Consider the following 13,685-nt stretch of genomic DNA (forward strand, 5'->3'; position numbering starts at 1 on the left):
AAACCTGCTAAATCGGCAGGGGGTTGAATACTACTTGTAGGCACTGTATTGGGGCTACATACACCCTCAATTTTTGCTACTGGTATATAGTGCCATTTTCTGACTGGGAATTCAAAGAATATATTGGGGCTACATATACCCTCAATTCTTGCTACTGCCATATAGTGCCAGGGTCTGACTTGGAATTCAAAGAATATATTGGGGCTACATACATCCTCAATTCTTGCTACTGCCATGCAGTGCCAGTTTCTGAGTGGAAATTCAAAAAAGATATTGGGGCTTTCATACCACCCTCAATTCCTTCTATTGGAATATAGTGTCAGGGTCTGACTGGTAATAGAAAAAAGATATTGGGGCTTTCATACAACCCTCAATTGTTGCTATAGGCATATAGTGCCAGTTTTGGAGTGTGAATTCCCCTAATATATTGGGGGGCTGCATCCTCCCCTTAAGTTGTTTATATTCGCATAAACACCCAGGTTCTGAGTGTTAATCCCACAAAATAAATTGGGGCCTGCATACACCCTCAATTTATTGGTATTGGCATATACACTCAGGTTCTGAGTGTGTTTAAGTAAGGAAAGCATATTAAAATGCGCAAGGCTCCCGGAAAGGGACGTGGACGAGGCCGTGGGCGAGGTCGGGGGAATGGTTCTGGGGAGCAAGTTAGCAGTGAAGCCACAGGGCGTCCCGTGCCTACTCCTGTGGGGCAGCAAGCATTGCGCCACTCCACAATGCCAGGGTTGCTTGCCACATTAACTAAGCTACAGAGTACAAACCTTAGTAGGCCCGAGAACCAGGAACAGGTCTTGCAATGGCTGTCGGATAACGCTTACAGCACATTGTCCACCAGCCAGTCAGCCTCTGCCTCCTCTCCTCCTCTTACCCAACAGTCTTGTCCTCCTTCCTCCCAACATTCCCAATCTTCCCAGAACAATAACCCCAACTGTCCCTGCTCCCCAGAGCTGTTCTCCCTTCCTTTGACTGTACCGCAACCTGCTCCTCCATTTCGCGATTCCACGAACCTAACAGACGAGTATCTGTGTACAGATGCTCAAACACTGGAGTCTCCTCCATCTCCATTCGATTTGGTGGCGGATGACCAGCAACCCACCCTCATCGACGACGATGAGACGCAGTTGTCGTCAGGGCAGCCAGTTGACATGCGCATTGTGCAGGAGGAGGAGATGAGACAGGAGTTGGAAGAGGAGGTGGTGGACGACGAGGACACTGACCCCACCTGGACAAGGCGGATGTCAAGCGGGGAAAGTATTGTGGATGTTGAGACAGGTGCAGCACCAAAAAGGGTAGCTAGAGGCAGAGGCAGAGGTCAGCAGCTTAGGCGAAGCCAGGCCACACCCGGAATCTCCCAAGATGTTCCAGTTTGTACCCAGCCCTGTAAAACTCCCACCTCGAGGGCACGTTTCTCGAAGGTGTGGAGTTTTTTCAAGGAAAGCGCCGAGGAGAGATATAGTGTTGTCTGCACAATTTGCCTCTCGAAATTGAGTAGGGGCTCTGAGAAGAGCAACCTGTCCACCACTTCAATGTGCCATCATTTGGAATCCAAGCACTGGAATCAGTGGCAGGCAGCAACGGCAGGACAAACATCGCCCACCGTTCACGCCACTGCCTCTGCCTCTGCCACTGCTCACAGTGCTGGCGATGCACTCCAGAGGACGAGCCAGGACACCACTTCATCTGCCTCCGCCACTTTGTTGACTTCTCCCTCATCCCCCCCTGTTCCTGTCTTATCTCCTTCTCCTGCACCATCAAAGGCACCATCAGGCGCTTTTTTACAACAACCCACCATCTCTCAGACATTGGAGCGCCGGCAGAAATACAGCGCTAACCACCCAAACGTGCAAGCCTTGAACGCCAACATCGCTAAACTGCTGGCCCAGGAGATGTTGGCGTTCCGGCTTGTTGAAACTCCTGCCTTCCTGGACCTGATGGCAACTGCGGCACCTCGCCATGCCGTCTCTAGCTGTCACTACTTCTCTCGGTGTGCCGTCCCCGCCTTGCACCAGCATGTGTCACTCAACATCAGGCGGGCCCTTAGTTCCGCGCTTTGCACAAAGGTCCACTTGACCACCGACACGTGGACAAGTGCATGCGGACAGGGACACTACATTTCACTGACGGCACACTGGGTGAATGTAGTTGAGGCTGGGACTGCTTCCCAAACTGCCCCGGTGTACCTCGTCTCCCCGCCTAACATTCCTGGCAGGGACACGGGAAGAAAAACCCCCTCGTCGTCCTCCTCCACCGCCTCCTCCTCCGCCACCTCCTCCTCCTCCGCTACCGCCTCCTCCTCCGCTGTTAGATTGACCCCAGCTACGAGTTGGAAACGTTGCAGCACTGGCGTTGGTAGACGTCAGCACGCTGTGCTGAAGCTGATCAGCTTGGGGGACAGACAGCACACTGCCTCCGAGGTGAGGGATGCCCTCCTCGATGAGACGGCAATATGGTTTGAGCCGCTGCAACTGGGCCAAGGCATGGTCGTTTGTGATAACGGCCGGAACCTGGTAGCAGCTCTGGAGCTTGCCGGACTCCAACATGTTCCATGCCTGGCCCATGTCTTCAACCTAGTGGTGCAATGTTTCCTAAAGAGCTACCCAAATGTTCCGGAGCTACTGGTGAAAGTGCGGCGCATGTGCGCCCACTTTCGCAAGTCGACAGTAGCCCCTGCTAGCTTAAAATCACTCCAGCAACGCCTGCATGTGCCACAACACCGGCTTTTGTGCGACGCCCCACACGCTGGAACTCAACGTTTCAGATGCTGAGTAGAGTGGTTGAGCAGCAGAGACCTTTGATGGAATACCAGCTACAAAACCCTAGGGTGCCACAAAGTCAGCTGCCTCAGTTTCTCATCCATGAGTGGCCATGGATGAGAGACTTTTGTGACATCCTACGGGTGTTTGAGGAGTCCACAAGGAGGGTAAGCTCTAAAGATGCGATGGTGAGCCTTACAATCCCGCTCTTGTGTGTTCTGAGAGAATCCCTGATTGACATCAGGGATAACTCAGATCACACAGAGGAGTCAGGGATAGCATCCGATCCATCACAGCTGGAGAGTAGCTCCACACATCTGTCCGCTTCATCGTGTTTAATGGAGCAAGAGGAGGAGGAGGAGGAAGAGCTGTCCGATGATGTGATGGTGATACAGGAGGCTTCCGGGCAACTTTGAATCATCCCATTGTTGCAGCGCGGATGGGTAGAAAGGGAGGATGAGGAGGAAATGAAGATTGAACTTTCCGGTGGAGCCAGAGGAGTCATGCCAACTAACACTGTGGAAGACATGGCTGAGTTCATGTTGGGGTGCTTTACAACCGACAAGCGTATTGTCAAAATCATGGAGGACAACCAGTACTGGATCTTTGCTATCCTTGACCCCCGATATAAAAACAACATCTCCTCTTTTATTCCGGTAGAAGGGAGGGCCAATCGCATCAATGCTTGCCACAAGCAATTGGTGCAGAATATGATGGAGATGTTTCCAGCATGTGACATTGGCGGCAGGGAGGGCAGTTCCTCCACTAGGCGACCAAGTGCTCACCGGTCCACACAAACAAGGGGCACACTGTCTAAGGTCTGGGACACCTTGATGGTGCCCCCTCGCCAAAGTACCGCCACTGAGGGTCCTAGTGTCACCAGGCGTGAGAAGTATAGGCGCATGTTGTGGGAATACCTTTCCAACCACAGCCCTGTCCTCTCCGATCCCTCTGCGCCCTACACGTATTGGGTGTCGAAGTTGGACCTGTGGCTTGAACTTGCCCTATATGCCTTGGAGGTGCTGTCCTGTCCTGCCGTCAGCGTCCTATCTGAGAGGGTGTTCAGTGCAGCCGGTGGCATCATCACTGACAAGCGCACCCGCCTATCAGCTGAGAGTGCCGACCGGCTCACTTTGATAAAAATGAACCACCACTGGATAGAGCCTTCATTTTCGTGCCCACCTGTGTAAAGCACCCCAACATGAAACTCCATGTCTGTGCTCAACCTCTCCAATTCCTCCGCATCCTCATACTCATCCACCATAAGCGTTGCACAATTCTGCTCCTACTAGGCTCCCTCCACCCTGATTTCCCTACACTCTGCTGGTTAGAGGCTCCCTCCACCCTGATTTCCCTACACTCTGCTGGTTAGAGGCTCCCTCCACCCTGATTTCCCACAACTCTGCTGGTTAGAGGCTCCCTCCACCCTGATTTCCCACAACTCTGATGGTTAGAGGCTCCCTCCACCCTGATTTCTCACAACTCTGCTGGTTAGAGGCTCCCTCCACCATGAATTTCCCAAAACTTGGCTGGTTAAAGGCTCCCTCCACCCTGATTTCCCACAACTCTGCTGGTTAGAGGCTCCCTCCACCATGATTTCCCACAACTCTGATGGTTAGAGGCTCCCTCCACCATGAATTTCCCAAAACTTGGCTGGTTAGAGGCTTCCTCCACCCTGATTTCCCACAACTCGGCTGGTTAGAGGCTCCCTCCACCATGAATTTCCCCAAACTATGCTGGTTAGAGGCTCCCTCCACCATGAATTTCCCCAAACTGTGCTGGTTAGAGGCTCCCTCCACCATGCATTTCCCAAAACTTGGCTGGTTAGAGGCTCCCTCCACCCTGATTTCCCAAAACTGTGCTGGTTAGAGGCTCCCTCCACCATGAATTTCCCAAAACTGTGCTGGTTAAGGCTCCCTCCACCATGAATTACCCCAAACTGTGCTGATTAGAGGCTCCCTCCACCATGAATTTCCAAAAACTGTGCTGGTTAGAGGCTCCCTTCACCATGAATTTCCCCAAACTGTGCTGGTTAGAGGCTCCCTCCACCATGAATTTCCCAAAACTGTGCTGGTTAGAGGCTCCCTCCACCATGAATTTCCCCAAACTGTGCTGGTTAGAGGCTCCCTCCACCATGAATTTCCCAAAACTTGGCTGGTTAGAGGCTCCCTCCACCCTGATTTCCCACAACTCGGCTGGTTAGAGGCTCCCTCCACCCTGATTTCCCACAACTCGACTGGTTAGAGGCTCCCTCCACCATGAATTTCCCCAAACTGTGCTGTTTAGAGGCTCCTTCCACCATGAATTTCCCCAAACTGTGCTGGTTAGAGGCTCCCTCCACCATGAATTTCCCCAAACTGTGCTGGTTAGAGGCTCCCTCCACCATGAATTTCCCAAAACTGTGCTGGTTAGAGGCTCCCTCCACCATGAATTTCCCCAAACTGTGCTGGTTAGAGGCTCCCTCCACCATGAATTTCCCAAAACTATGCTGGTTAGAGGCTCCCTCCACCATGAATTTCCCCAAACTGTGCTGGTTAGAGGCTCCCCTCACCATGAATTTCCCAAAACTGTGTTGGTTAGAGGCTCCCCTCACCATGAATTTCCCCAAACTGTGCTGTTTAGAGGCTCCTTCCACCATGAATTTCCCCAAACTGGGCTGGTTAGAGGCTTCTTCCACCATGAATTTCCCAAAACTCTGCTGGTTAGAGGCTCAATCCACCCTGATTTTCAAAAACAATGTTGGTGCCAACCTCAACTCACTACAAGGGCCAAATTCACTGCTGGTGACAGGCTCTCCTCACTCCAAGGGCCAAATACACATGTTTCAAGGTATTTTTCCACTGTCTGAGAGGTGGTATTGAGTGTGTAAAATGTGTAGTTGTTAGGCTGTGATGTTGGGGTAATAGAGGGTCTTGGGTATGTTAGATGCCCCCAGACATGCTTCCCCTGCTGTCCCAGTGTCATTCCAGAGGTGTTGGCATCATTTCCTGTGGTGTCATAGTGGACTTGGTGACCCTCCAGACACGGATTTGGGTTTCCCCCTTAACGAGTATATGTTCCCCATAGACTATAATGGGGTTCGAAACCCGTTCGAACAGTCGAACAGTGAGCGGCTGTTCGAATCGGATTTCGAACCTCGAACATTTTAGTGTTCGCTCATCTCTATTCATAAATAATATATATGGTTCCATGAAGAAATTTTTGTATCATTATTCATAGCAAAGAGTATATTTTGAGTTGTGATATGTCTACTATGTTACAAAATTGCATTTACCGAGTTCCATAGCGTGAAATACTTGTCTTTTGATGTATCAGCAAGTTATGTTACTCCGGGCAGCTGGATCCTTTCCAAGTAGCATGGACATTATGTGACTTATAGAGGCACGCCTACGATATCAAGCATCCTGGCATCTCAAGTAATAAAAGTGTTTGAGATAGTAAGATGATATGAATTATGTTAAGAATGACAGTTTCCTTCAGGGTAAAAGACTGGTGATACCAATTCGATCTGCTGATCTTTGGTGGTCTTAGGGGTTGGGCTCCCACCAATTAGATGTTGATGACCAGGTCAAAGTTAGAATGTTGTGTTTTTCCCATTCCCATTGAATCCAGTCCTGGCTTCGAGTCAAAAACTGCCACCAAATTTGCTTGTGTGGTTCTCGCCTGAGACACCTGAAAGTATGAAGAAGATTAAAGAAGTTGTCCACCATATTTTTTTTTTAAATTAGGCCAGAGGAGGTGAAAAAAAAAACATAACAAAAAAAAAACATACTCACCTGTCCCTGGTGTTTACCAGTGTGGTCCGGTCCTGCTGCTCCGCTGTCTTCTTTTGCTGATAGTCGACTCCGGCTGTGACATCCCAGATCTCTTCCCTTAAGGTGTATCACAAACTTCTACCAGAAGAAGGAACACCAGAGCATGGGAGAAAAGTGAGTATGGTTTTTTTTTTAAGTTTTTTTTTCCACCTCCCCCAGCCTAATTTAAAAAAAATGTATCGTGGACAATCCATTTAGGGTCCATTCACATGGAGGAAGTTGGCGCTGATTCTGGCGCAAAACTCGCATCAGAATCAGCGCAGAAAAATAGGCCTCCCATTGACTTTAAAGGGTTTCGCAAGGTCAATGGGAAGCTTTTTTGCAGCGCTGATTCTGACGCGGATTTCGCGACAACTTCCTCTGTATGAATGGACCCTTAAGCTTATTTTTTCGGCAAGAAAGTTATCAACCCTTCCCCCAGAGATGAACTTATAGCAGCGATAATGAACCTTTTAGAGACCAAGTGCCCAAAATGCAACCCAAAACTCACAAAATTATTGCAACATTAAGTGCCAACACATCAATTTAACCTTAATACTGTGTGGAACCACAAGTGCGGACAATTACGGACCCGCAAAATACAGTCGTGTGAATGGGGCTTTACAGAGCTTTAATTTTAGAAACAATTTTGTACTGCCTTTGGTATAATTTTGAACAATTAATATTCACTATTTACATTGTACAGATCTGTTTTATAGTGACCGTGCAATGTTATTATGACCTATAATAATATCACATGTCTGCTATATCCGATACTGTGTGATATAAATAGTGAAGGGCCCCCACTCAGTCCAATCTGCCCCACAGTGACCCCCACACAGTACAATCTGCTTCACAGTGGACCACACACAGTCCAATCTGCCCCACAGTAGCCCCCACACAGTACATTTTGCTCCACAAACTAAAAATGCTACCACAACATACATTGCGTTAAATTATCATACTTCAGATCCCAGAGTATAATAGGTGGAATCCCAGGGTAGGTGAAAAAAAAATTAATACCTTTGCTAATCTCTTTTGGGCCATCTTTGTGGCATTTGGTGCTCTCTTGGTGACATCATGCAGCTGGGGTCACCTGTGAGGCCTGTGATTGGGCTACAGCAGTCACATGGGCATGCCAAGTGCCATGATGTCATGAAGCTTGGTTTGCCCATGTAACCATTGAGGTCCAATCACAGGCCTCAGCGGTGACCCCGTGCACATTGCGCACAGTGCACATTATTGAGGAGACCAAGAAAAAGCCCCGGGCACTATGCAAAGGCCCAAATAGGTAAGGGAAGGTGAGTATAAATGTCAATAAACCTGCAGAAACACTGGTATAAGAATAATATGGGCACAGAAAAAGTAATTGAAAACGCAATGGAAAATGCTGTGGAAAAAACGCAATGCGTTTCTGCTGCGTTTTGCTACGTGGGGCCTTAGCCTAAGATGGGACAAATCAAGCAATTAGAGAGACTTGGAATGAAGCCTGGTTATCAGATACAAGACTATCCAGGGGCTGCGCTGATGACGTCCAAAGAGACAGAAACGGTGCCGTCCGTAGCTGAGAAATTGATTTGGTTATAACCTCGCATCATGCAGCAAAGGCTTCTGGGAAGTCGGGCATGTTGTTCAGGGTGCTTGCTATAGAGGGCAGCATAACAGAGGCACTGTCTCCCTGTTTACATCTTGGGAGACAGATTTGCAAATTCTTCCCATGTTCCTTTGCAGTGGAGCAACTATGGCTATAAGTCTCCACACACCTGAGAAGGTGGTCTCTCTTGACTATGACTAAGAGCGCTATGCTCTTGAAACGCGTCAGTCAGACCTTTGCTTGAACTTTATTGGCGTTATACCATCTGTCACCATTTATTTCTGGATGTCCACTTTGGATTGCAATTTTTTAATTTTCTGTTCATAATAAAGAAGACAAGATTTTATCAAGCTTGCTGGATCTCCATTCGTCTGTTCATTTCCATGTGGAGCAACTATGGCTGTATAAGTCTCCACACACCTGAGAAGGTGGTCTTTCCCAAAGGAGTGACGTTATCCCCACAATCTGGTCTCTCAGCCTCTCACTTAAACCAAATCAGTTCTCTAGGCTGTGCTGATGACGTCCAAAGAGACAGAAACGGTGCGGTCCGTAGCGGAGAAATTGATTTGGTTATAACCTCGCATCATGCCGGAAAGGCTTCTGGGAAGTTGGGCATGTTGTTCAGGGTGCTTGCTATAGAGGGCAGCAAGCAGAGGCACTGTCTCCCTGTTTACATCTTGGGAGACAGATTTACATAGTCTTCCTACGAAAAACTCTGTGTGAACTTAATCTTATACTCTGGAGTATGTACTCCAGAGAACCTACAACAGTGATTTTACAATAAATTCAGCTTCTTACAAACTGATTTGACCACTACAGAACATTTACAACATCTCCATCTACAGATCTCTACATATCTAACATCTACATCTCTACAGACCTCTACAGATCATCAGTGTTAGCACCATTGTTGTCTAAGAGGAGCATAAAGACAAGACTTCAAGAGAAAAAGACCAATGAGCAGTGGAGGAACCAGGCCTGGTCAGATGGTCATCTCTGATGACCCTACTGATGGGACAGAATTTTGGTCAAGCCAAGCAGCATGAACCAATGAGAACCCTTCCTGTTCATGCTTGTGAACATGGATCAGGGGTGGGAAATGTTGTCTTGGCCCACCATTCATTACTCCTTTATACACCACCATGAATTGATTCATTTCTGAAGGTCAAAAGAGGTCCAAAGTGCTATTAGATGGGGGTCTATCATAAAACGGCCATTCAGTTTACATACTGTATGCATAAACATGTAGACATACACCGCATACCATAACGTATACATACATAGAACATGCACTGTTTACTACTTATGCATTAATTATCATTATTAGTATTTTTTAACCCGGTGTCCAAATCTTCCACCTGCGCCTCCTGCATTACTCACCTATACTAATGTCAAACCTAAAGTAATGTCAAAGAGCAACCTGGAAATTCCGAGGAATCCTCAGAATTTTTTTTGTTTTTTACCCCAGGAAGATCAGACACCATTGGCCTAATTATAATCAGCTCTGCAACTTTTTATTTTTTTTATCAGATTTTGTAATTATTATTATCCACTGTCGTAATACTTTTATTTATTAACATTTCCTCTATTTCTTCTGAGTAATTCCTTTCTGCACCCCACCCTCCCATGTGTACCGTTCACAGTGCGCTACTGTATAGTTGATGTGCCTGGTTCCACCTGTTCTTCAGGTATGCAGCTTCTTACCCATTGGCTTCTGCACTCACACTAGAGTATATAAACCACTGGACTTGTGTGTGTGACATATCCAGGGCAGCCTGCAGGTATGTTATTATGTTTACCCCGTATATGTATAAGGTGTACAGATGTAGCAGAGCTGATGAACGTAGCAAAATCTAAATATCCTTTAACATCTGCGTCCTGACGCTTTACATGGGACCGCACCAAATTACTAAAGAAGCAATTTGGTTGCACACTCAGCTCTGCTACATCTGCATGCACGATTCTGAATGTTTTTGTTTTCTGTTATCACCAACCTAAGGATTGTTTACATGGAACTTAAAGAAATGTACGGACACAGTAATGTTTGCAAATTTTTTTTTCTCAATTTTTGATCATTCAGTAGGTTTTAGTGCTTGTAAAATGCCATTCTGTTCATAAATTTTTTTTAATTTGTATTTTGTATGTTTTTGTTAATTTTTGAGTAAAATACCTTATTTTTTTTTTTTTTTTTACCAAGCCTAGACCATTCCATGTTTTCAAAAACTTCCACCGACCCATTGGCATACCATCAAAATGCCCCATTCTATACATTCTGTATGTAGTGGTTAAGGGTCTCATCGGTCGGGATCTAAATGTTTGGACCTCTGCCAATACTGAGAACAGGTTCTGCGACCCTTTGGCTGAATGAAGCTGAGATTGCCCAATAAAACTGGGAGTTGTTACCCAGCCATGTCCAGCAGTCCTATATGGAGCGCAATAGTCAAGCATGTCTGACACTAAGTTCATCCCGAAGATATAGGACTCCCTTTCTTGAGTTCGGTGGTGGTCTCACCGACCTCAAGAACCCCTGCTCCATATTCCTGTGAAGGTACACCCCTATCAGATATGTATCCCCCATCCTCTGGTTAGGTTATACGAGTCTTCAGTGGAAAAGCCCCATTTATGTAATTTTTGTTCCGCTTTTACCTGTAAAAAACGTGAATTTCAAGTTATTTCTAAAAACATTTTTGATTTGTCAAAAAATTCCATACATGGAACTGAGTTTCGAAAAACTAAAAAAACGCTAACCCCCCAAAAAATGCAAACAATGCCACCAAAATACCATAAAATTGTCTTGTTTCTAATGCATTTTCTATGTTACTTTTAAGAGGACCTTTCACCACCTCCATCAACTCCAACTTTTTGCATCCTTCAGTAGATGCTGCTCCACTGATTCTAGAGCAGTTGGAATTTTTTCTCTAGCCCCGACCATTCCTAAGCAATCATCTCTGTTATTCAGAACTGTTATGCTGTTTATATGCTCTCTACTGTGAGGTGGACAGTCCTAGGTGCAGTATGTATACAGGAAATGTCCACCTGACAATAGATGGTATAGTTGGTAAAAATAACAGAAATGATTGCTCAGGAATGGTGTGGGCTAGAGAAAAAAAATTACAACTGTGCTGGAATCAGTGGAGAGAAGTCTATTGAAGAGAGTTGGAGTTGGTAGAGATGGGGAAAGGTCATCTTTAAGAGGACATCTGGCTCTGACGTTGGAAAAGAACAAAAAATTGAAAAAAAAATTGAAAAACGATGGTCCTTGTTTACTGTGTAAACTTCGACAATCTGCAAAATGTGCCAGATTTATCACAGTGGCTGTTGGATGATAAATCTGGTATATCTGGTATATCTTTAACTTGTCTAACCTAAAGGTAGAATGCATCAAGTCCTGTGATCCAGAATTCTGGCACTAAAAGTTGCAAATTTTTCCAAAATGTTTCCATTGCTTAACTCACTTTTGACCAATGGTATCTTGCCTTTGCAACTTGTAAATCTCATTGATAATTTCACCCTAGTAAGGAGGTGGCAGAGAAAGAGGAGTAACATCTCGCACCACAAGAGTTACTAGACTTAACAATGTGCCAAATTGATCATAAATTTTGCAAATTTGACACAATTACTGGCAATGCAGAATCCAGAAAAAAATGGATTCAATAATATAATACTCCTCATGATAAAATCCCTGCTATTGTTTATACCACCTATTAGCTGACTTTGGAGCTGAATTTTTTTACCAAAATTTTATTGCAATTTGGTGAGTTCTGACACATTTAAGCCACGCATTTTTTTATGTGAAGCCACTCCCCAATTCTGAAAAGTCACACCCATTTGCCAAGAAATTCAAACGAATTTATTCTCAAACTTGATGTGCTAAAATACACAAAGACGCCCCCTTGTCTATGAAATTACCCCAAATCCATCTTCTCACATAAGTGCAGATTTACTATTGGGCTTATGACTGGCGTAAAATTTCCACATATTTCATCGCTTTTTGCTACTCGTAGTGTGTGATAAACTGTTTGTGGCTTTTTTAACAAATGGGCATGACTTAAATTTGTCAAAATGACCCAAACTTTTAGGCCAAATTTTGGCCTAAAATTCTAGGACAAAGTTACAAATTTTATTAGACAAACCGTACTTTTTTCCCTATAGAGAGTTCACCAAAAAATCAAAAAACTTCTGCAATTTGTACAAAAAATACCTAAAACTACCACTTTTTGAAAGCATTTACATTTTTGTTATAGTAAAGTTGAGGGTGTAACCGCACTGAGTGTTATAGGTCACTAAATGGCCTATAAATCTCTGTTGCTGTAAAGGTTTATAGTTCATAACCATGGGGCATAGTTCAGTCCAGGTGGTCACAACTTGCACCAAATTTATCACATTGGTGCTCCCTGTGTTAAAGATTCGTTGAATCTTGCATGAAGTTAGATTTTTTTACTTATTATGCCAAAAAAGAGGAAGCAGTGACTTCTAGTCTCATGGATCACTGTAATTCTAAGGCCGGGTTCACACAGAGTTTTTTTTGGTCAGGATTTTGAGGCCGCATCCGCCTCAAAATCCTGACCAAAAAGACGACTCCCTTTGATTTCAATGGGAGCCAGTCGTTTTTTGTTTTTTTTTCCGAGAGCCATTTGTTCCAGCTCCCGGAAAAAAGAATGGACATGCTCATTCTTCAGGCGGATTGTGCCTCACGAATCCGCCTGAAGACACTCCCGACTAGGCCTATTCATTTGGTCCTAATCCGGATCGCAGTGCCGTGACTGAATGCCGGTGCACCGCTCCGGCAACCAGTCGCGGCTGCCTCTTTTTCTGGACCGGAACCTGAGCTGGCCACTGCGTCAAATTCCAATCCAAAATACTCTGTATGAACTCAGCCTGAGACCAGTCTGGATCAAATTCATCCATGTGAAGCTGGCCTTAAAGGTGCAATGACGCATGTCATTATGATGTATCTTCAGGTCCAGCTGAATGTCATACTCTCTGACAATCTCCAGTAGTTCTATAGAGAATAGAACAGCAACACACATGTGCAATGTGGTGCTCCATTCAGAATGGGGACACAAGACCCTGTTCTCAGGATTAGTAGGGGTTCCAGTGGTTGGACACCAAAGATTAGTAAATTAGGACCTATGAGTAAATCATAACTAGCTTTGGTGGTGCAAGAACCCAGCATATCAATCCCACACAACAGATAGGTTAGGTACATCTGAAACAAACCATAATTTTCCCTTGGGAATTGGTGTATCCATTGCCAAGATATTACGATTTTTGTCAATGTGCAAATGACCTCACAGGAGCAACAAAGTCATTGCCATTGCTCCAAATAGCTAGTTTCCATATTGACAAAGGTTGACCTCAGCAACAATGAAGACACCAATTCACAAAGGTAAAACACGGATTTAGTTTACCCCAACTTATTTATCTGTTGGGATGGATTGGTATACCGGGCTCTGGTGACAGACTCCCTTTAAGGTGATCACATAGATTAGATCAATGTTGACCAAACTTTTCAAGTTTGGTGAG

The sequence above is a fragment of the Leptodactylus fuscus genome, chromosome 6, assembly GCF_031893055.1.
Source record: "Leptodactylus fuscus isolate aLepFus1 chromosome 6, aLepFus1.hap2, whole genome shotgun sequence".
NCBI classification, from domain to species: Eukaryota; Metazoa; Chordata; class Amphibia; order Anura; family Leptodactylidae; genus Leptodactylus; species Leptodactylus fuscus.